Genomic DNA, 25,926 nt, shown 5'->3' on the forward strand with positions numbered 1-25,926 from the left:
AAAGGGAAATCTACACCCCATGACAAACTGAGCTCCAAAGACTTAACGTGGTTCTGGTGCCAAGTAAAGGAACTTGCCAAGATGAGGTTGAGGTGTACACAAAGCTACGTACTACATTGGTTTGACAAGGACTAGCCTATCAAGGACTCATCTGTCACCACCATGATGGTGCCATAAAAGGCACTGCAGGGCCAGTTATAGTCTGTGCTTTACCAGGGAGGATCTCGTTGATGGAACAGAAATAATGGACTGCCAGTCCAACCCTGGATGCCTCTCCATATTTAAAGCTTTCTGCATAGAAGTGGAGAAACTTTTTTACCAGTAATATGAGAATTTTTCAGGATTTATTTGACACTAAACCCCTGTTACAGGCTTCAGTTCTTGAATTTTGGCTTTTGGCGTGAGTTAAACCCTGTCCCTGACTTTTAATTGGTCGATACTTTACCTTTTACCAGCTAGGTTTATATAAATACTGCCTCTGTTTCTGTTCTTTCTAATGCTTGGGTTAGGGAAACGTCTGGACAGACACATTCACACGTGTAATAAAGTATATTTCACTACATGACTGAACCTTTGATATTGGCCAAATCTTGAAAAGACTTATAATAATAATTGACCGTCAGATGTTATCCATTTTGTTTGAGTCCTCGGTTGGATTCCGATGGGAGGAATATATATATATATATATATATATATATATATATATATATACATATATATATATATATGGGAATATTTATCACATCACCGTGATTCATATAAATCATTCGAGCTACAAATGTCCTTTAATATCTAATCGCTCTACCTCGAATTGATATATTTTCATATATGTACCGAGGGGGAATTTTTAGTCGATAATAATTTCGTACCCCCATGGGATCGAACCACCGGTCCAGTTGGACGGGGAACGAAATCAGGATCGGACAAAGTGACCCGCTGCCGAAACGGCTTTATCAAGAGAGGCTAAAGGTTTATATCGATTCTGACCATTTCAAAATCAACGCCGATCTCGTTGTATTTGTAATTAGAATCGATATGGAACCCCCTCCACTATGCTAGCCGATTCGAGCGTTTGACCCCACCCCCGCGGAGCCTTGTTATGAATATTTATCACATCACCGTGATTCAGTATAAATCATTCGAGCTACAAATGTCCTTTAATATCTAATCGCTCTACCTCGGAATTGATATATTTTCATATATGTACCGAGGGGGAATTTTTTAGTCGATAATAATTTCGTACCCCCATGGGATCGAACCACCGTCCAGTTGGACGGGGAACGAAATCAGTGGAATCGGACAGTGACGCTGCCGAAACGGCTATCAAGAGAGGCTAAAGGTTTATATCGATTCTGACCATTTCAAATCAACGCCGATCTCGTTGTATTTGTAATTAGAATCGATATGGAACCCCCTCCACTATGCTAGCCGATTCGAGCGTTGACCCACGCAGCCTTGTTATGAATATTTATCACATCACCGTGATTCATATAAATCATTCGAGCTAACAATGTCCTTTAATATCTAATTCGCTCTACCTCGGATTGATATATTTTCATATGTACCGAGGGGGTAATTTTTTAGTCGATAATAATTTCGTACCCCCATGGGATCGGAACCACCGTCCAGTTGGACGGGGGAACGAAATCAGGATCGGACAGTGACGCTGCCGAAACGGCTATCAAGAGAGGCTAAAGGTTTATATCGATTCTGACCATTTCAAATCAACGCCGATCTCGTTGTATTTGTAATTAGAATCGATATGGAACCCCCTCCACTATGCTAGCCGATTCGAGCGTTTGACCCACGCAGCTGTTATGAATATTTATCCATAACATATTTTCACCGAGAATTTTTTTTCATATAAATCATCGAGCTACAAATGTGCCGCTAATATCTTTATATCGCTCTCTCTTTGAATTGATATATTTTCATATATGTACGAGTGATATTTTTTAAAAAGAGTCGATAATAATTTCGTACCCCCATGGATGCGAACCACCGTCCAGTGGACGGGGAACGAAATCAGGTAGAGCGAATTAGATATTAAAGGACATTTGTAGCTCGAATGATTTATATGAATCACGGTGATGTGATAAATATTCATAACAAGGCCTGCGTGAGGTCAAAACGCTCGAATCGGCTAGCATAGTGGAGGGGTTCCATATCGATTCTAATTACAAAATCAAACGAGATCGGCGTTGATTTGAAATGGTCAGAATCGATATAAATCTTTAGCCTCTCTTGATAGCCGTTCGGCAGCGTCACTGTCCGATCCTGATTTCGTTCCCCGTCCAACTGGACGGTGGTTTCATACCCATGGGGGTACGAAATTATTATCGACTAAAAAATTCCCCACCCCTCGGTACATATATGAAAATATATCAATCCGAGGTAGAGCGAATTAGATATTACAAAGGACATTTGTAGCCGAATGATTTATATGAATCACGGTGATGTGATAAATATTCATAACAAGGCTGCGTGTGTCAAACGCTCGATAGGCTAGCATAGTGGAGGGGGTTCCATATCGATTCTAATTACAAAATACAACGAGATCGGCGTTGATTTGAAATGGTCAGAATCGATATAAACCTTTAGCCTCTCTTGATAGCCGTTTCGGCAGCGTCACTGTCCGATCCTGATTTCGTTCCCCGTCAACTGGACGGTGGTTCGATCCCATGGGGGTTACGAAATATTATCGACTAAAAATTCCCCCTCGGTACATATATGAAAATATATCAATTCCGAGGTAGAGCGAAATTAGATATAAAGGACATTTGTAGCTCCGACCAATGATTTATATTGAATCACGGTGATGTGATAAATATTCATAACAAGGCTGCGTGGGTCAAACGCTCGAATCGGCTAGCATAGTGGAGGGGGTTCCATATCGATTCTAATTACAAATACAACGAGATCGGCGTTGATTTGAAATGGTCAGAATCGATATAAACCTTTAGCCTCTCTTGATAGCCGTTTCGGCAGCGTCACTGTCCGATCCTGATTAGTTCCCGTCACGTCACTGGGACGTGAGGTAGGCGATCCCATGGGGGTACGAAATTATTATGACTAAAAAATTCGAATCGGTACATATATGAAAATATATCAATTCGAGGTAGAGCGAAATTAGCTATATTTAGGACCATTTCGTTGTACGCTCGAATGATTTAATATGATATACTACATATAGATATATACTATATATATATATATATATACTATATATATATATAAAATATATATATATATATATATATATATATATATATATATATATATATATATATATAATATATATATATATATATTATCTATATATATATATATACTATGTATATTTGTATATATACTATATATATATATATATATATATATATATAGATATATATATATATATATATATATATATATATATATATATATATATATATATATATAATATTGCTAAGCATTTGTTAATATCTTGATTGTAGTGGGATAAAGGATATTGCATTGTTGTGTTCTTTGTAGGTTTAGATCTCGAAAGAAGGAAAAAATTCGGGGATTTATTTCCCCTGGGAATTTTGGTTCTTTGCTGCCATTCAGAAATAAAGGGATTGGAATACTATTACCATGTAATCCATGATTGGACCCTTGGCCTCATGTTTAAAACATCTCTGTTGAAACTGCCCTTTCTTGATTCATTCAACCTTAGGATGCTGCTCAGAATTCCTCCGTGGCTTTCATATAACTCTTCCAGTCTGCTAATAAAATGGCTGGAAATTATCAGTTTGTTTTTCGATCTTTATTTTTCATGAAATTGTCCAGATTTGCAACCACTACTTATAGAATAATGATATTGCCATTGATTTCATCACTGCTCTCCTATTTTTCCCTACTGATTGCACAGAATGAAAAGTAAAATAAAAAAAATTAAAATGTCATTGGAACCACAGAAATGACATTCTCTTTGACCGCTTCATTGCTATATACCGGCATTCCATTGAGGTGTTAGTGATGTGTATTTCTGGTGGTATTCACTCTCACGTGGTTCGGAAGTCACGTAAAGCTGTTGGTCCCGTTGCTGAATAACCTTTGGTTCCATGCAACGTGAAAACATCATACAAACAAATAATGGGTCGTTAGTGCTTTCCGGTAATTGATAGTTAATAATAAGAAATAATTCTCGTTCATCTTAATAGAGCAATAGGTTAATGGCTATTTATGAATAACAGTAATCCCTGGTAGTCTTCAGACAAAATATCTAAGTGTTTAGGGAGAAACTAGACTCATTTTTAATTAAAGGAAACTTACACCAACACTAACCAGTTACTTAAAATTCTCACTCAGTGCTTTGTATATGGTTGATTTAAATGACACATTCCTCCGCAACCCGATGGTGCCTAGACCGTTTCTTGCCATATGTCTGCAATAGAAGGTCTGTCAACATATGAAAGCCGGTTGTAAACAATGTATAAGATTTCCTGTATATGTAAGGTGTGATCTCTGTTCCAGGTAGCTTCTCGAAATGTCATGTCATGTCTTTTTAATCTTCGAATGCGTTAACTTTGTTTCATTGCATAAAACAAGAAAATTCAATACTTCTCCACTTGTGACACAGGAACCAGAAATGCAGTGTGAAGTCAGCTGAGACTGGTTGGTATTATATTCTGACACTCGATTTACTATCTAGATATCGCAAGCTATAACTTAGGTTTATTGGAAAGGAAATTATTGCATGCGAAATGTTAAGCCACTGTTTTACAGTTACCATATGTCTATACTTGGAAGAAATGAGAAGCAAATCTTATTTTCTCTTATCAGTTTACACTTATTTTATTCTGAAAATTCGGTAATATAAAAAAAATATGCTGGTACACGAGCAAATTCACTCAGAAGAGTGTTATAATAATAGTTATCACTGTATTCCTTTGATAGAATATTGGTAACGTATCTGCAAAATTAGTGAAAAGTAATGTTTACTGTCTTTCTGTTAGATAAATTCATTATTGAATTTTTAGCTTAAGAAATAATTCACAGGTTTGGTGGGAGTGATTAAGGTAAAAATCTAAAATTCAGATTATGGGTGAAAATGAACATATAAATCATCATCTGATATATATATATATATATATATATATATATATATATATATATATATATATATATATATATATATATATAAATAGTGTAATATGACTGATGAAACCAAGAGAAGTAGGTTGGGTAAGTGGGAGATGTGTTAGAGCGTCAGGCTTTATCCTAAGAGTACACAAGTTTTGGGAGTATGGAAGCGAGTGGTGCTGTGTATGTAGGGTTTCATTGTGTTATAGATGCTGAATTTGGTTTAAGAAACATCTGGTTTCGTGGAAGTTTTTTTGTGTACGGGACGTATCGTGATTCGGCAGGGTCGTTTTGTCTTCTTCCTTTGAAGCCAACACTTATTTTATGAAGTAATTTAGTGGTATAAATATGTACTATTATTTTCAACATCAAGTTCAAGTTATTGCGAGAGTACCAAATCCGAGACTAAGGCATTGAATGTGGAGTGGAGTTTCGGAGTATGGTCTACATTCAGGAAGCTTCAAGCACTGCCACTCCCTGAGACCCTTTATGCATTCTAATTATACAAGTTAAAAGTTTTTTTTTAAAGATGAAGGCTCATTATCTTGAGCAATCTGTAATAATGTGTATATTTGTGCTTATGATATGTATTGCTGCGTATCTCTGCTCAGATATCTTTATAGCAACCAGACAGAAAAGGCACCTTCTTAAATTAATTCGAATGTCTGTGGCAGAGTATTGACAGTCATGTATTGCAATATTTAATCGGTGCAATATATCCTGTTTCTGTCTTTACTCTTTGTGGCGGAGGATTCTGTTAATCGGCTTAACTTACAAGTCCGTACTTGAGAATTATGGGTTACTGTTCTGAAGGACAGTCGTTTGTTTTCAGCCATTTCCTGCCTCGTTACGTTTCAAAATCATTATTGCTCTTAATTTCATTAAACTTCTTATCCATTTCCGTTTATATGCAACTCCCTCAGCAAGTTCTTTATCATTATTTCAAAATACAGGTATCTCTTAGACCGATTCTTTTATTTCCTTTTTCTCCTTCTACATTTAGTTTGTCCTCTTCATAAATCTCAGTATCCTTGTTTCAGAGAATCTACTTTGTTCATTCACCTCGCAACGAATTCATATAACTATATCTCAATGCCGAAACGAATTTGAAATGGAGCAATATAGGTCTTTGGTGAATAACATTATCAAATAGGTACTTATTACAAAAATGAATAATTATGATGTGGCAAAGGGGGAGCTAATTAGAAACCCGGGAGAAGAAAGGCAATACAAAAGTTAACGATCAAGATAACAATGAAACAATCACCCTTACGGCCAGTATGTTCATACTCCCACCACATAAGACTGATCAGCAGCACTGTTGTGTTGGTTTCCTGATATTTTGGAACTTTTCTCTTGAATCCAAAAAATACCAGTTACTCTACATTATTCCATCTTACAACTTTATGGACTTTTAATCGGCATGAAATGTCAATGAGGCGGAATGGTCGGTGGTCAGGTATGAGATTTTTTTTTTTTTTTTTTTTTTTTTTTTTGCTGTTACCTGAAAATGTGTTTTTACTATCTGCAGACCGCTTTCTATTTGAGTGGCAGACAGATTTCCCAGCTGTTTGATTTGTACAGGAGTACAGGATACCTGTACATTAATAACTTTAGTAGGTATATCAGTAACTGCTTGATTTGGTCTCTTGCGTCTTTTACCTTTTCATTAGTGACTACTCCAAAATAAATCATGCCAAATGTGACCATAAAAAAAGCCTTGGTTTCTAAGGCCCTTCAGAACAAAGCGTTAAAAATGTTCAGTGATTGTCTCATAAGCCATCGGTTTCAGAGATTGGCAGTTTCATGTTCATACTTGGTGCTTCAGCGTGGCATTTTCAGTGCTGCTGCACCTCTGGGCAGTTACAAGAGAGCGCCACAGTATTCCCTTCGTGTATGATCACCAAATTTCCCTCCCTGTAGCGGAGTGGTGCCGCCAGTACACCTCACGTGGTACACCAGGCATTATTTAGTGGTCTTTGCAGCGTTCCTTCGGCCCTTAGCTGCAACCTCTTGCTTTCTTTATACTGTACCTCCGTTCTTATTCTCTTCCTTCCATCTGACTTTCCACCTTCTCTAACAATTGTTTCATAGTGCAACTGCGAGGTTTTTTCTTGTTAAATCTTTAAAACCTTACTGTCAGTTCCCCTTTCATCGCTGAATGACCTCATAGGTCCCAAATCTTGGCCTTTGGCCTAAATTCTATATTCTATTCTATCAAATTTCCCTGGGTTTTGGACACTTGTACCCTTCATTCACTGCATTTCAACGCCTCCACAGTCTTAAGGTAAATTAATAAGTATTTCCTGCAGATACTGATTATAATGGACAAATGAGCCGTTTGTGCAGGATATAATGAAGTTCAGTAATAGGACGTACTGATTCAGATTTTGTACAATAACCATGCATATATATTCTGCGCCATCAGCCACATTGCATATTGGCTCTTAAATTAACAAATCATCATTATCACCAAGTTACGCATAACTGGAATAGGGGGCATCGTCGCTATTTCAACCCGTGTATCGATCTATTTTATTTGCCCAATTGTATGATGCCGCAATTCTTATCTCGGTTACACCTAATTTCCTTGACGACGTAAAGACCCTTATATGAATAGCAATGCTTGTAAATAAACAGTGTCTCCTCCTTCTACTTCAACATGTTAAGAAATCGGTATTTTAGTATATGTCAGGTACTACATTGCATAGGCCCCCTCGTTTCTCTCTCTCTCTCTCTCTCTCTCTCTCTCTCTCTATCTCTCTCTATATATATATATATATATTTATATATATATATATATATATATATATATATATATATATATATATATATATATATATATATATATATATATATATTATATATATATATATATTTATTTATATATTATATATATATATATAGCATATATATATATATATATATATATATATATATATATTATATATATATATATACAATGAAGGTAGGGGAAGACACCAACAGGTCAAGGACTCATATTTATTAAGTTGCAACGTTTCGAAGCCAACCAGCAGGCCTCATTTTCAAGCTAAAAAGTAACAATATCTAATTAGTACAATAAAATTAAGCTACAATATTAAATTACACAATGTAAAGTACAATAAAACAATCACAGTTAAAACACAAATAAGGACCAACCGTTGAGTGTGAAGACAGAGGAAGGACTAACAAAAAACGTAAACAGTTCACGAGAGGTAAAGAGGTGTAGACGTGCCATGGGTGTTCAGTGAGGGGACCAGTTTTTTAATAAACAAAGATTCATTAATTGTTAAAACCTTGTGATTGGAAGCTCTGCCCCAAAACCATGAAAGTCCTTGTACTGGATAGAATACCTACATTTATCGGTATGATCCCTTATGTTGGAAAATTCGGGATTCGAAAAGGCTTTAGTGGCCTAGTTCTATAGCTGATAGCTCTATGACTATCGATTCGGACCTTAAGTAACCTATGTGTCGATCCAATATAGGTTCCTCGATTACATCGAGGACAAGTAAACTTGTAAATGACACATGAGGTCATCAATGGATCTAAACGGTCCTTGAAGCTGTAAAGGCTACCGATATTCAGTGGGTTTGTAGGTATAATTTTGATTTTCATGGCAGGGAGATGACCAGACATTAAAGCGTGGAGTTCCATATAAAAAGTTGTATTGTGAATAAAAGGAAGGCTGGCATAGAACGGTAATTTAGGAACGTGAGGAGTAGGATGACGTGGAACAAAAATATTTATTTAAAAAATTTGGAGATATCTTAAAGAACAACTGGGTGGGAACGCAGTTGCTGTTAAATATTTTTGCAAGAACGTGACTTCATTGTGAAAAGATTGCCAACTAGAAGACAAAGCAAAGGCTCGGTGAAGCATGGTTAATAAGGCATTTATCTTAAAATCAAGAGAACAAAAACTATAAAAATTTGTACCAAGACCGGTGAATGTCTTTTTTTTTCTAAAAACGGAAGTTGAGAAGCCATGAGAGGAGCGTGTAATTAAAATATCTAAAAAAGGCAACTGATTGTTGGTTTCGTGTTCAATGGTGAATTTGATGTTAGGGTGAAATGAGTTGTTGAAAGTTAAAAACCTCTCGGCGTCAAACCGACTTCTAAAGAGTGCAAACGTGTCGTCAACATACCGTTTATAAAAAAGTGGATGGTAACTAAGGGGACAAGAATCAAGCATTTGCTCTTCCAGCGAGCACATGAAGATACCGGCAAAGGTGGGTCCAAGAGGAGAGCCCATAGCCATACCATCAATTTGCGAGTAAGAACAACCATTAAAAACAAAAACGGTGTCCCGCACCGCCAGATCTAAAAGTTTCCTAAAATCATTCTTACAGAACCCTTGTCTGGACGGGTAATAATAATGTCCTTATTACCCGTCCAGACAAGGGTAAGGGAGTTGTTATTCTCAACAAGGATGATTATATTTCTAAGGTGGAAACAATTTTAAATGATAATTCAAACTTCCTGAAGTTAGGAACTCCTGAGTTTTCAACACTGTTTAAAATAGAAGATCGTATTAACCGATTTCTGAAAAGCTTAAAAGACCGTGGCATTATTTCTGAAAATACCTATCAGTCCCTATACAGCTCGGGGTCATCGTATAGTTTAATGTACGGCCTTCCGAAGGCCCACAAAGATAATGTTCCTATCCGTCCTATCTTAGCGTCTTATAATAACGCCAATTACAAACTGGCAAAATATCTAGTTCCCATGCTTGCCCCCTTGGCTGAAAATTCTTATAACCTAAAGAATTCATACGAGTTCAAAAATTTCATTCTTGCTCAGGACTCGGACCTTATTATGGTAAGCTATGACGTAGAGTCATTATTATTTTAAGTAAGCATTTTCCTACGGATGAGTCTCTTTTTAATGGGTTCTGTAAGAATGATTTTAGGAAACTTTTAGATCTGGCGGTGCGGGACACCGTTTTTGTTTTTAATGGTTGTTCTTACTCGCAAATTGATGGTATGGCTATGGGCTCTCCTCTTGGACCCACCTTTGCCGGTATCTTCATGTGCTTGCTGGAAGAGCAAATGCTTGATTCTTGTCCCCTTAGTTACCATCCACTTTTTTATAAACGGTATGTTGACGACACGTTTGCACTCTTTAGAAGTCGGTTTGACGCCGAGAGGTTTTTAACTTTCATCAACTCATTTCACCCTAACATCAAATTCACCATTGAACACGAAACCAACAATCAGTTGCCTTTTTTAGATATTTTAATTACACGCTCCTCTCATGGCTTCTCAACTTCCGTTTTTAGAAAAAAGACATTCACTGGTCTTGGTACAAATTTTTATTGTTTTTGTTCTCTTGATTTTAAGATAAATGCCTTATTAACCATGCTTCACCGAGCCTTTGCTTTGTCTTCTAGTTGGCAATCTTTTCACAATGAAGTCACGTTCTTGCAAAAATATTTTAACAGCAACTGCGTTCCCACCCAGTTGTTCTTTAAGCATATCTCCAAATTTTTAAATAATATTTTTGTTCCACGTCATCCTACTCCTCACGTTCCTAAATTACCGTTCTATGCCAGCCTTCCTTTTATTCACAATACAACTTTTTTATAAGGAACTCCACGCTTTAATGTCTGGTCATCTCCCTGCCATGAAAATCAAAATTATACCTACAAACCCACTGAATATCGGTAGCCTTTTCAGCTTCAAGGACCGTTTGGATCCATTGATGAACTCATGTGTCATTTACAAGTTTACTTGTCCTCGATGTAATCGAGGAACCTATATTGGATCGACACATAGGTTACTTAAGGTCCGAATCGATAGTCATAGAGCTATCAGCTATAGAACTGGCACTAAGCTTTCGAATCCCGAATTTTCCAACATAAGGGATCATACCGATAAATGTAGGTATTCTATCCAGTACAAGGACTTTCAGGTTTTTGGCAGAACTTCCAATCACAAGGTTTTAACAATTAATGAATCTTTGTTTATTAAAAAACTGGTCCCCTCACTGAACACCCATGGCACATCTACACCTCTTTACCTCTCGTGAACTGTTTACGTTTTTTGTTAGTCCTTCCTCTGTCTTCACACTCAACGGTTGGTCCTTATTTGTGTTTTTAACTGTGATTGTTTTATTGTACTTTACATTGTGTAATTTAATATTGTAGCTTAATTTTATTGTACTAATTAGATATTGTTACTTTTTAGCTTGAAAATGAGGCCTGCTGGTTGGCTTCGAAACGTTGCAACTTAATAAATATGAGTTCCTTGACCTGTTGGTGTGCTTCCCCTACTTTCATTGTATAGTTGGGTTTAGAGAAACCTCCGCCTGTTATATATATATATATATATATTATATATATATATAGTATTATATATATATATATATATATATATAACATATATATATTATATATATATATAGATATATTATATATCTATATCTATATAGATTAATATATATATAACATATATATATATATATATATATAAATGACAAATGGAGTTACTGTGCAAGTCCCTTTCGACTGATTATCCTTTACCTAGCAAACTAAAACAATATAAAGATAAGTTTATTTCTTCAGTCTGAAGTAAAGGACAAGAAGTCGAAAGGCCTTGCAGAACTCAATCGTTTTTCTTACCTTCGTGGATTTTGTCGTTATATATTCATCACGTTCCATATTTTCCTCATTATTTGTAGTATATATTAAATATATATATAAACATATATATATATATAGTATATATATCATATATATATATATATATATATATATATATATATATATATAAATAATAGCCACAATGCCCTCGTAACTTCTTTAATTCTATGCTCATTTTTGGATACGCTTGTCACTACAAATCTCCAGATCCAACTTCAAAGGTCTCGAGGTTTTGTAGTGACAAGCTTATCCCCCCCAAAAAAGAACAAAGAACTTGAGAAATTAAGAGAGCATTGTGGCTATTACAGTTACATATGTATCGGGTAAAAATTACTAGTAGATTATACTTTATATATATATTATATGTGTGTGTGTGTGTGTTTGTGTATACAAATAAATACTCCTTGCATTTTATAAAGTTCTAGATTATCTCTACTTTAAGACTCAGACATTTTCTGTTAACGACCTAGGAAGCAGTTCTACAAATTAAAATCTAGAATTGATATCACGTTCCTTAGAGAACTGATGCCTAGTTGATATCTTATTTGGAATGGTGCCTCCCCCCACCCCCACCCTATCATTTCCTTCACCTTAGGTTTCCTACCTCTTGACTCGAAATTTCCTGTTAAATAATTCAGCATTCCCCAAATCTTGCCATCAGACATGTGTCATACCAAGGAGGAACTCGAATCCCCATTTTCCTCATTGGTCTTCTTGACCGGCCTTCCCAACTCTCTCACACAAACACACGCACGCAACAATTAATCATGAGTGAGGATGTTTGAAGATAATCTTTGAACAATTTCCGTTCCCTTATCCAGCTTCGGATTTGCATTTGCTCCTCTTTGTAGCTTCCTCGGAGCGTTTCAGTTGAATTGGAAATTAGTTCCTGCCATCTTTGAATGCTGCCGGTCGTGCAACGAGATTTGACTGTTTGGGATAAGATCAAGGTCAGAAATTTCAGCCACTCTCTCTCTCTCTCTCTCTCTCTCTCTCGTAAGGGGGTAGTGCCGTCTGGGGACCTCATGTGTTGCTCTGTAGGCATTACTTAAGGTTTTTTCCAGCGTGCTTCAGCCCCCAGCTGGAACCACTCTCTCGTAATGGTAGTGCCGTCTGGGGACCTCATGTGTTGCTCTGTAGGCATTTACTTAAGGTTTTTTCCAGCGTGCCTTCAGCCCCCAGCTGGAACCACTTTCTTTCCTTTTCCTGTACCTCCTTTCATATTCTCTTTCTTCATTTTACTTTCCAACCTTGCCTAACACTTGATTCATACTGCAATTTCGAGGTTTTCCTCCTGTTACATCTTTCAAACCTTTTACTGTCAATTTCCATTTCAGCGCTGAATGGCCTTAGTTGCCCCAGTGCTTGGCATTATGCCTAAAACCTATAAATCAATCTCTCTCTCTCTCCTCAATCTCTCTCTCTCTCTCTCTCTCTCTCTCTCTCTCTCTAATGGAATGCGGCAGATGAATGACAGTATGAGATTTTGATGAAATACGGTATTGTCCTTCACTTAAACTACCTTTATTTTACATTTTTTACCTTCCCAACATGGGAGATACTTTAAGATTTTCTCAGACATTTATTTTTTCCCTAGGTGCTGGAAACCACCAACGATTTCATATGAATGAAATTGTACACGGGTTAGTGTTCAGGAACAGCTGTTTAAGTCTATTAATATGATCGTACTTCTAAATATCAGGGTTAGTAATTCGTTACAGTTCATCGGGTGTATGTCGTGACTCAGTTCTAAAAGGCCCCATACACTGAACGATTGTCGTTGTAGACACACACACACACACACACTATTCAGACAGTATGAACGATCTCCGCACCGATTTCAGTCTGAACAAAGATTTTGTCACGAGAAGACATGGCATCATCATCTCTAGAAGGGACGTGCGCGATAGCATTATATCGGCAGACAAACGCATACATTGAACCATTGAACAACCTGTGTATGGCAGACTTTAGTCGCAAGGCAGCAGCCTGGTCGTGACAGATTCCCGCCGAGAACGTTCAGACACGAAACTCCGCCCACTTTTGCATTCAGACAAGCCCATACACAATGTTTTTTGCGAACGATACAGACAAACGTTCATACAAGCGTTCAGTGTATGGGGCCCTTCAAGGTTCTGTTTGGTGCACGACTCCTCATTTGCATTTTCAGTTGATCCCTGACTTAAATATTAGGCCTTTCTAATACCCTTTGTATGGCGACGTGCGGCTGATGGTAGAAACGTCATCCTTTCCAGCTGCTTCCCAAGACCGAAAGTGGGACCACAGGCAACTGCGTTATTTAGTTTTTATCTGCAGACTTTTCATCCAAAGTATCCACATCCAGGTAGGAGTAAATCACAGCAGGAGTTCCAGCATCTATCGAAATTTAAGATTTATGGTAGAAAATTGACTGACCTATTGTACTTGTAAGACTGCTGGGCCAGGTGGCAGCACAGGAAGCTCTGCATTCTACACTTTCTATATCAGCGAGACAAAACTAGCAGTAACGTTTTGTTACTTTGTATTAATTACCTCTGTCTCCGGATTACTAAATTACTTCTGAGATATATTACGTCAATGTTTCACACACTGTCGAGTATTACGTATATCTATTATATTAAAAATACTAATCATTGTCGATAATAATAAAAGCTGTTTGTTTTTTCAGGGTTTACTTCAAACGGAGCGCTACCATCACTCAGCAGATCTGAAGGTAAATACAAAATCTTTTTTCTCGTCGCATGTTCATAGTAGTTTGTCGTATTGCACTTAAAAATCCTTCTCTTTATTTGACATTTTGGGGGAACTTCTCCTGATTTTATGGATTCACGACAGGAGTAATCAGAGCAAATCATTTTTGTAATTCGAGATAATGAGTTCATTGCAGATATCTTTTCCATGAGTGTCTTGTGCTGTGAATCTTATTACTACAGAATATAGAAGGGTCTTTTAGCTAACATAATGAGGACTGACGGCTCTTAAATATTAAAATTTAAATTTGCTATTTATAGTCAATTGAAATGGCTCTTTAAACATTGTCCGTGACTCTAGATACAGCAATAGATGTTTGTTTACCTTGTGGACAAAGCAAAGAAAATGTTTTCCAAAAAAAACACAATTTACCCTCATGAATGATTTGGTATTAGCTCACGAGGAAAAACAAGTTCGAGAAAATTAAAGTCTTTCCTTAGAAAACACAACTTTTGAAATGCACAAATAAACAAGGTATTTGAGAGTATTCCGGTTGGATGAATACAGCAGAGTTTGTATGATTAAGTATTTAAACTCTCTCTCTCTCTCTCTCTCTCTCTCTCTCTCTCTCTCTCTCTCTCTCTCTCTCTCTCTCTCTCTCTCTCAAAGACAATTTTTAACATGAATCTGTTTCCGCTAACACGGGTTGCTCCAAATAAGAGCAACGCATTCTTGCATTAACTATTAGAGCGTGGAGGATCCTCCTGTGCAGTAAAACTTCCACATCATATTGAGCCATTAACCCCCATCTTGTAAGCGTTCTTAAGCTTCCCTTCCATTCCAATATTACTATCACGTTCTCCATACAACCCTTCAAGGTCGTCATCTCCTCCTTCCCCCACACTTCTGAATTTAGTATTTTCTCCCCAACCTGCCATAGTCTATGATTTCCAAATGGCTAAACCACCCCAAAAGCACTCTGAACCTTCCTTTGACTAGCGCTAACCTTTTCACCACTTCAACGTATACCCTCGTTTCTCACCTTATTAGGCCTTTTCATGCTACATATATATAGTGCGCAAACAGCCCATCACTAAAGCTTCAACATTCTTGGTTTCGTTTGCGTTCGTCTGCTTAAATGATTAATTTTCAATTTATCTGATTGATTTTCAATGTTATGTCATTCGTCTTTTAATGCTGATTGTATAGAAATTATATATAGGCCTAAATGCATCAAATATATGAAATGCGTACACTTACGTACACACACACAACATACACACATTATATATATATATAGTGTGTGTATGTGTACGCATTTCATTTATTTGATGCATTTAAGCCTATATATTTCTATACAATCATGTATATATATATAAAATTATTTTGAAGAAGCGGGAAGTATGCTAGTCAGTATGTCTTCATTTCTTCTTCAAACTTCCTGTTTTGGAAGGGTTGAATGTTTTAGCAGAAGGTACCACTACTGATAACTGTGGTTGCAATTATGAGCCTTTAGAGTGTCGGTGCTTTTACTGAACACACTTAAAATTTTATGTCAGTTTTATAAATTCCCGATGGCCATGGTAAACTCTACCCGAAGATTTCCGGCGTGCGTAAGAACAAATTTATTTTGATCTGTTTTTGCCCGGTGATCTGCACATCCAGACAGTTGACACAATACTCCAACCTCTGCCAGAATCAGGAAGAGCTCCCCGCCTTTAATGTGTAATTATGTGAGAGCTGATACGATCAAAAGAGCCCAATTTATGGAAGACGTTGTCTACTGCCTCATTATTTCATTTCCGTCATTGTTTATCGGTAAGTTCTCGGAAGTAGTGCAGCCGGTAATAGTGCTCCTCTTAGGAGGATCTGGTTTTAGTTTTTATCTTTCTTTCTACGTGTAAATATTTGTGTAAGGTTTACTTTTATGTCATTTTCACATAGTGAAATCCCATTTCAGTTTCCCAAAGCTGTTTCTCACTGTCCTCAAATGACGCACACACATATAGCAGCTGTCACTGCCACATTCATGCTTCATTTTCTAAAAGGACAAGGAGTGGTTGTATCTGGACCAGCTGAAGAGCGTAGGGTTAAGTAGGGTAGTATCACTCGTGGAAGTGGGCGAATGACTATGTTAGCATTCATTCCAGAAATGTATGAAATAGACTTAGTGCGGCAGGAAGGTGAATGGTAGGATTTTACGATAGTGCATGTATGTGCTCCAAGAGTGAAGATAAGCACGGGAAACTGATGAGTGGCAGATTTTACTAAGGCCTTTCACAACGTGTTTTGTTAAGAGTTTTCATGATTCCCTGTTATGTATAATGTTACCGTCTTTTATATTTCATTTACACAGTGTCTTATACTGAATACATGGACTGCTGCCTTTCTAAGAAAGCTTTTAAAATTTTCAGTTAATAGTGATTTTAATTATTTTTGAACACCTTTTTTCTTGATAAGGGTTCTAGTTACTGGCGCAAGTAGCCTGGTAGATTGTAGTTATTGGACGAGTTCGAAGAGTTACTTGCAACGAATATCAAGCCATCTTCTCCCATTTTCACTCGATCAGATCATTTTTCCCAGGATCACGTATTTCGGTGAATGATAACCTCCCTTCACCTTGAAGCTTGAGAAATCTCCTCCTACTTCCTTTTTCCTCACTCTCATGAACTTCGTGTCCTTCAAGAGGAGTGCTGTTGCTTCCATCGGATCCAAGCCCGAGTATTACTCTCCATCTCCCATGTGAGTTATTATATATATAATATTATAATATATATATTATATATATAGTGATAAATATATATTATATATATATATATATATATATATCTATATATATATTTTATATATTAAATATTATATTTAAACTTTTAAATTATTTTTATATTATAATATAATATATATAAATATATAATATATATATATAATATATATGGTATATATATATATATAATATATATTTGTTGTTTGGTTCGGGCCTAAATCGGATGAATGCATTAAGTTCCCGTCCCAGTGGACTCTGATTTCAAAAGAAATACCTAAACAACATTCTTTAGTCAGTGAGAACTTCCACTAACGCGTATGGGAAACTGATATTTACCCATTTTTGTGGCTTTATGTGGGGACAAGTAAATTTGGTTCATTCAGATGTTAACCTTATAATGTAATACTGTACCTTATCTAGTTTTTTTTTCTTCATCCAAGCACAAGGCTGAATGACTAAAAGATGAGGGGTTAAAAAAGGAATAAACTTCTTACTTTTTTGTATATACTTACCGAAACATTGACAGGATGAACAGAGATGAGGAAGCTGTGCGCACGATATTTTTTTTCTTTTTAACTAAAGAACTAAAATAACATCGTTTAGAAGCACTGAAATATTGTTGGAATTTAACTTGGGTTATCTCCTCAATGACATTCATCAGTTCCATTTTTTATCGGGACCGTATTACGGTATAGGTTTTCTATGGCTATAAAAACAGTTAATTAGAAAATGTGTTTATTCCGTATTTAGATGCAGTGTAAAAATAATTGACTACCTTTGCACAAAGGAAAGTAACGAGGTCGAATCTGCATATTTCTCCCTCAGGGGAGTTCCTTTCATTCAGACTTACTTTATGCTTTTACAGGAGAATGAAAGTTTTAACGGACTGTAATGCTTCAGATGATTCTCCAAAAGAGTGGTACAAAATAATTACCTCACAGCCAGGGTCCTTTGATGTATTGAGGTCATAATTTTGAGTTATAATCAACGGATAGAAGAGAGAGATAGAGAGAGAGAGAGAGAGAGAGAGAGAGGGGGGGGGGGGGAAAGGAGCGTGTTTAGGTTTGTTGATCATTATCCTAAGTAAAGTACAATAAAGGCATGTGAGGATTTTGTGCTAATGAAAATCCTATTGTTATGACACGCCATTGTGTATTGGCGTGGAAAGAGAACCTCAACCATCCTGAAAAGGATTAAAGAAAATTAGGTGCCTGTCAAAAGGAAAACAAAAGGACGTAATTCTGCCTTTCCCATTATTCATCTCACAACCCCTTCCTAACCTCTTCTTTCACATGCCATCCTCTTACCAGCCTCTTTTCTTCTTCGTCACTTTTATCCTCATTCCACTGCCTACATGTCAAGTCTCCTCTTGCTCCTCTGTCTGTTCCCTTTCCCTCGACTTTTAGGGACATTCTCTCCCTCCCTCTTTTCCGGCACCCCCCCCCCCCCCCTCCTCACTGCTCATCTCACTGGAAATGAGATATGGCGAGATGGTTTGTATTTAATAGTCCGGTGCATTCCAGGTCAAGATGTTTATCTTCGCGTTATTTCCAGACGCATTGTTTTCATGCTTGGGATGCTGGTGCTGGAACACCCTTGGTATTTTTGCTCGTGCCACAACGAGAAAATATTATTCACTGCGAGGGCACATGAATGGCCATTATTTATCATATAAAATACAAGTTAACTGTGATTCTATACCCGAAACCTCTCTGTCGAGTTCATTGAACGCTTGTGGATGTGGTTAGTTACTATCGTTACACTTGAATTCTATTATACATTGAGTAGAAAATGAAGGAATTTCAACAAACAGAAAGGCAATATTTATGTCCGTTTGAAGAAAAATCCAAATCAGCTTTTTCATGCTCCTCCCTGATCAATAAACTAATTATATACACGTCGAACACTCCGTATTACTGCATTCATCGATACCAACAGTCATGATGTTTAAGAGTATCTTTAGAAACGCTGCTCGAGAAACAGTGATCCTCCATCCCTCTAATTACTGACCTATTGCTCTCAAATGTGCTGCATGTATGTTTTATTACAATAAATTATATACATAATTTATATATAATAACCTGATGTTGCTTTACAGACGCATATATGCTTGTAACCTTCACCTTTACAATAAAAGTAAAACAAAAACTGAGGCGTTTATTATATTCATATATATTAGGATATGGGGCCAATAAAGATTTAGTGAACTTTAAAGCGGCCGTGCTGACACAGATTTAATACAATTTAAGAACGAATATTTATTAGATTTTTGTATATATGCGTGTGTATGTGTATACATTATATTTATATTTACTTGTAGGCGTCCAGGGAAAGGCACTCGATACATTTGAAGGTTTATTACTAATGCCGACGTTTCACAACTATATTGTTGCATCTTCAAGGCTGAAATACAGCGAGTTGACTTAATAATAACAGTTGAGTAGATGATGTTTGGGTGTTTAATGATGGGACGGTTAATTTTATCATTATGGACTGTAAGGTTGTTAAGTCACTGCTTTTCTGAGTTTGTCCCATTATTGGAAAATCTTTGGTGCGTGTAGATGTTTTGCATAATTTGGAATGGTTCCTTATGTTGGATTGTACTGGATTGGAGAATCTGCTTCAGTTTCTGAAACTAGCTCCTCTATGGGCGTCTGTATGTACCCTCAGCAGCCTTTTGGTACATCCAGCGTAAGTCCCCTGATTACACCTGGGTGAAGTATACTCATAAACCACGTTGGATGTAAACAACGGACTAACTTTGCCCCTGAGCTTGAAAAAGGACCCGATGGTACAAGGATTTACTGGAGATTAATTTTAGATTCAAGTTCTCTCTGAAGTAAATTTTAGGAAAATTGTCTAAATTTATTTCCACACGTCATTGTGTTGGTCTCTCTCTCTCTCTCTCTCTCTCTCTCTCTCTCTCTCTCTCTCTCTCTCTCTCTCTCTCATCTCTATATATATATCTATATATATATATATATATATATATATATATATATATATATATATATATATATATATATATATATAATATATATATGTATGTATATGTGTATATATTGCATATATATAAAAGCGAATGCCACACGCAAAGTAATAGGCAGAATTTCTAACCGAGCGCTTTCGTCCTTTAATAAGACTGTCTCGACAATGTCTCATTATAGGACAAAGTCGCTCGGTTAGAATTTCTGCCTATTATTTTTCCTGTAGTATTGGCATATATTATGGAGTCACGTGTATCGGTAACGCCACTGAAGTCCTGATTTCTCCTCTGTCCGCTGGTTCGAACCCACCAGAGGACGACATATCAACTAAAATATTCCCCTTCGGTTAACATGTTTGACCGCATATTTAATTCTGAGGTAGAGCGAATTAGATATTAAAGGACATTTGTAGCTTAATGCATGTATATGAATCACGGTGATGTGATAAAAATTCATTTACCTATATATACATCTTTTCGTACACTTCTTTCTATTGGATTGGGTGGGGCAAGAGAGCCAGCTTTCCGGTTTCTGAGCGTATATTTTAGGATGACGCTAACAGGAGGCCCATTTTCTTTACCCATGCCGTCACTCATACCCATCTACTGTTGGGTAGACTTAGGGGCAGTAGGCTGGGAGTGAGCCATATATTGGTGGGATTACTATGTGGATATATATATATATATATATATATATATATATATATATATATATATATAATTATATAAAATCTGCTGGTCACTTTGTTATAAGATTCGTATGTATTTGTAACAATCCCGATAACATTGTTAACTTTCCCATTTCTTCTCACTTTTTGGATACGCTTGTCTCTACAAAGCATAAGGATCCAGAAAAAACAAACAATTTAAAAACTCTGATGTCTGTGACAGAATTTGAACCTGCATCCTATGTTAGAGTTTTAACGACATAGGCACATCTCTGTACGTCTTACTCTTTTATCCTTATTAATCCACTGCTGGGAAAACAGTTTAGTAGTTAAACAGATTCAGTTTAAATTTTTATGAGTTTTCAGAATCCGCACTTCACTTCACTACCGTGGAGAAGTGTTGGCTCAACGGCCTAACAGTCGCTGCTTACTTTTCATCTTTAGCTTATGTAGACATTCCTCTTTCCTTCCAAACATTTTTCGGTGACGCTTTTACGTACTTTGTGCCGCCTGTTCTTTTCTGTATATAATTCAGCTCATCTCTCGTGCTCTCTTCAGTCAAGCACTTCCATCCGTCTTACATACTTCCACATTCATTGCGCCATCATTTTGGGTCCCATTTATTTTCGTAGCCTTTACTTTCAACCTTCATATCGTACATAATATTTTTTTTTAAATATATTTTTATAGCGTCAAAAATGAAATAAAAACCATGGAACGGCTTTCTATGCCTTACTTCTGTGAATGATCTATTTTCTACTTTCTCAAGAACAGGTCTCTCCTCATTTATTTATTTCGTTGTTTTCCTCATCCTAATCTTCCTCCCATTCGGTCTTTCTATATTTCGTATTTTGTTATTCGTATCTCCTCTAGTTCTTTTCTTTGTTTATTCTTTCTTCACAAGTTCCTTGTTTCTCAAAATTAGTATGCATTCTTATACTATTCTTTTGTTCTCACCTTGCATATTAATCATTCTTTCTCTGTTTAATGTGTGTCTGGAATCTCTTGCAAAGACAAACTTATCTTTTGAGCATACTATTCATAAAGGTGAAGTCAAGCCGGGGGTACATTGCAGCCCTCTCTCTTATATTCTTCCCAAAGTACGTTTACAAACATTGATACCCAACCTTTATGTAATGCCAAAGGCGGCGTCAATATAATGAGTTCAGTTATTATTAAAGAGTCAGAGGGGGGGGGGGGGGTGCCCGTTAGGGAGAGGATGTTAAAACTAATCTCCTTCCTTCTAAATCTCCCTTCCTTCTTTCCTTCTAAAAAAAAACTAAAATCAGATCGTTTCCTTCATTTTTTTCACATTTGCATCAAATTCCGTCCGTGCACGCCTTGCGGTGAACTGTAGACATTACTTTTAAGGTTATTTGCAGCGTCCCTTCGGCCCATAGCTGCAACACTTTTCATCCTGATTACTGTACTTCATTCATAGTCTCTTTCTTGCATCTTGACAATTGTTTCATAGTGCAAATGCGAGGATTTCATCCTGTTACACCTTTCAAACCTTTCTATTCTCAGTTTCCTTCTTAGCACTGAATGGCCTCATAGGTCCCAGTGCTTGGTCTTTGGCCAAAGGAATAGTTCTACTCTTCACTGAAGAGCGAAATCTATCCCTCATTACATTTGCATGGTGATCTTCCGTCTAGGACCGCCCATGGCCATTGATAGAGAGCTTTCTGTAGAGCTCGGTATAGGATCTACAGTAATAATCGGGTAGATTACTTAATCTAGATGCATGGATTTTGTGTCTTTATATCAGAGGCCGTTGCTTGTTTGGTCTACATCCTACGGTTTTGGTTGGTGTCTTATCAAGGGGAAGATATTGGATTCCTGCTCTTGGTTTTTATTAAATCTGTCGGTTACTTTTCCCATTTTTCGCCCTTTTCTCCTTTCCACTCCTTATTTCTTTTGTCTTTTCTTTACATTAATTGTTCTATTTTTCTCCGTTTCTTTTGACTTTTCTTTACATTAATAGTTCCATTTATTCGTCGTGCTTCTGGCGTTATTGTTCCATTTGTCAATTTACCCTTTGGGCCTTTCAAGTCATTGCTTTGTCATCTCCCTTACGTTCTTCTGAGAGGGATTCTTGTCATTGTAATATATTTGTATTATTCCCTATTATATGCAGATATATAAAATGTTTTCATTTCGTTGTCATTTGTTATTTATTTATGGTTTATACTGAGGAATATAATTATGTGCGGTTGTGACTTAGATTTTGATTGTGCACCCTAATTACCTGACTGAGCTAAAAGGTCACCTTGCTCCTCCCCCCCCCCCCCCCCCCCATTTTTTTCTTTTTGCGGTTTCTTGCTTCCGTGACAAAGCTAAGTATTAATAAGTTAGCACATTTTTTTAAATGAGCATTTTTTTAAATGAGAGAGAAGGAGAGGATTTCCTCATGGACTTCCTCATAACTTGGATGAATATTGCATTGGCTTCCTGTACAACTTGGAGTCAGACGGTTCTCGATTTGATATGAGAGTTCACAAGGAATATCCTTATAAACCGACCATTGGAAACGGTATGTTAATACACCCTTTTTATACACGTGTTCTTTTATATCGACTTTTTATGGTGAACATAAAGATATTGAAAATGTAATCCAGATGCATCATCTGATCGGGTACATTTTATTCAATATTCATTGCTTACAAGCCTCATTTGTCTTGTTTTGTCTTTCTTACGTGGGGTAATTATTATTTTACTTAAACAATAAAGTTTCGCTTATTATTTGGCGAATTGAAGATTTATACCTTAAATTACATTCAGAATGCAATATTACTTCCACTCTGGAACTTAGTTCTTTCGCGTATACCGTTAACCCACAACATTTAACGAAAAGAAATTGCTTTCGTCTTGAGCTTGTTTACATTCGAGTTAATCATTAAGGGGAAAACGTATTTTAGCCTTATTTCCCTTTTCTAAATATTATACATGATTTGTGTGTGTGTGTGTGTACACATTCCATATACTTTGGAAATTAAAAGGTTTATATCGTAAACATTTTCATGAATTGGCCAAGCCACGAGAATAGCACAAATAATTTCATTTACGATTATGCTGAATGAAGATGCAATATTATAATATTCTCGTATGTCGTTGTGGAGGCAACTGAATTAGGCCCAGGGAAGTAGCATCACTAAGTCTCCTGAGTGACGTCTAACAACTGCGGGATATTCATTGCAGCTACAAAGTCCGATGTAAGTGCATAGTGAATCATGCGTTTAAAATTGTTGCTCCTGACTGCAGTTGCGTGCAACATTTCACAATGCGCTGTTGACGTAAGCAGCCTTACCTAATTGAAAGAGCTTGTAAATGGCATGGTTATGAATAGCTCTCTTTTTTGCAGATTTTTTTTTTGATTTTTTTTTTTTATTTTTTTTTTTTTTTTTTTTTTTTCTTTTTTTTTTTCAATAAAATGTTCTGTGTCGTCGATTTTCATTATTCTTTATCATTTTAACACCGCTTTTTCAACAGTTTTTCTATTAGTGGTTTTTGTAGACATTCTTCAAACTTAACTGTTACCGATTTTCATATTTTTGCGTCATTCCGTTTCTAATGTTTTCGTAAAACCTTATTACACCGGTATTTTATCACGGAAAATATAATAGTTAAATTAGTTTTTATTTTGGTTCTAGATTTGCAGCCCTTATATCGTTAGCCTTTTTCACCACCAAACTTACTCTCCTCCTCGTAATTTTTTTTCTCAATATCATTATCTGTTTTTGATGTACTTTTTAATTGGAAGATTTTTTCAGTTTCCTTTTACTCTATAGCCAGTTCTAGAGTAAGTTAATTTTATCTCTGTTGTTAGAGGTTTCGTGGCGTCTGGTGTTAATCTTTGTTACTCACATCTTTATGTTCCTGTCATTTTATATAGCCTCTCTCTCTCTCTCTCTCTCTCTCTCTCTCTCTCTCTCTCTCTCTCTCTCCTCTCTCTCTAGCGTAACATTTAGTGAAAAATATGGTCTGATACAGAAAAGCTTGTCTCTTGAAGCTATTGAACATTAATTTCACGTGACTGCAGCTTTATTGATTGAAATAATGCAACGAAGTGGCGTCATATTTTACTAAAATGGTGAAAATCAAATTTTTTTTTTTTTAGCATATTAACATTGATAGGAATTAACGTATTCCTGTCCTTAAGAACCGCAAACTTACTAATGAAAAATGGGGAAACTGATCAGCAAACATTGCGTATCGGTTGCTTGCTGACTTGATTGATATGTAATGTGAATACTTCATTGATTTTTATTATTTATATTTGAGACAATATTGCGCGTATATGCTATCTGTTAAGTATTTCAGGAAAATACGATTACTTAACATTTTTAGCGGGGTTGTTTTAGAATATTTGAGTCAAGAAATTTCCTTTGACTCTGGATTTTCCCATGAAATACTTAGGTGTTTTTCATAATGATATTATGCTAAGAAATCTTTCCTTCCTGCTTTCTATGTTATATAAATTTAGCGGATTAGCATTTATGTCTACATATATATATGTAAATGTGCGTGTGTATGTCTGTGTGTATGTTTTGTGCGTGTGCGTATATAGCCATAGGTTTAATAATGCTTATTTTTTTCTTTATGAAATCGACCAACCCTTTTTAAAATAATGGGAGATAGTAAAATAATGATGAATATTTATGTGTGTGTATGTATGTGTGTATACATATACATCTATAGGTTTAATAATGTTGATTTGTTTCCTTTATAAAGTTGACGAACCCTTTTTGAAATTATGGCTTAATAATGCTGTTTTATTTTCTTTATAAAGTCGACGAACCCTTTTGAAATTATGAGTGATATAGTAACATAATGATGAATATTAACATTTAACAATGTTATTTAACGCTTAGAAAAGGTTGGACAAACAGAGCTCACTTCTGATATGAAGAAAATAACCATATCAGAATAATACGATGTGTTGTCACCAGCCCCTGAGGTCTTTCTACATCCTTATCATATCTTTGCATATGCAGATGTCTTCTATCTTTTACTTCATTTGTACTCCAAGATTTTCGTCTCAGTAGATTCGAATCTTGCTGATGAAA

General features: G+C 36.2%; 1 long non-coding RNA gene across 1 annotated transcript in view; it reads left to right on the plus strand.

Moving 5' to 3' along the window:
- The window catches only part of LOC135208200 (uncharacterized), a 134,728-nt gene that overhangs the window by 73,257 nt on the left and 35,545 nt on the right, over positions 1 to 25,926 (plus strand). The window contains exon 2 of the long non-coding RNA XR_010313124.1: positions 14,420 to 14,464. This is a non-coding gene — a long non-coding RNA (uncharacterized LOC135208200). The remainder of the gene's footprint in view (positions 1 to 14,419; positions 14,465 to 25,926) is intronic.

Source organism: Macrobrachium nipponense, chromosome 35, assembly GCF_015104395.2.
Source record: "Macrobrachium nipponense isolate FS-2020 chromosome 35, ASM1510439v2, whole genome shotgun sequence".
Taxonomy (NCBI): Eukaryota; Metazoa; Arthropoda; class Malacostraca; order Decapoda; family Palaemonidae; genus Macrobrachium; species Macrobrachium nipponense.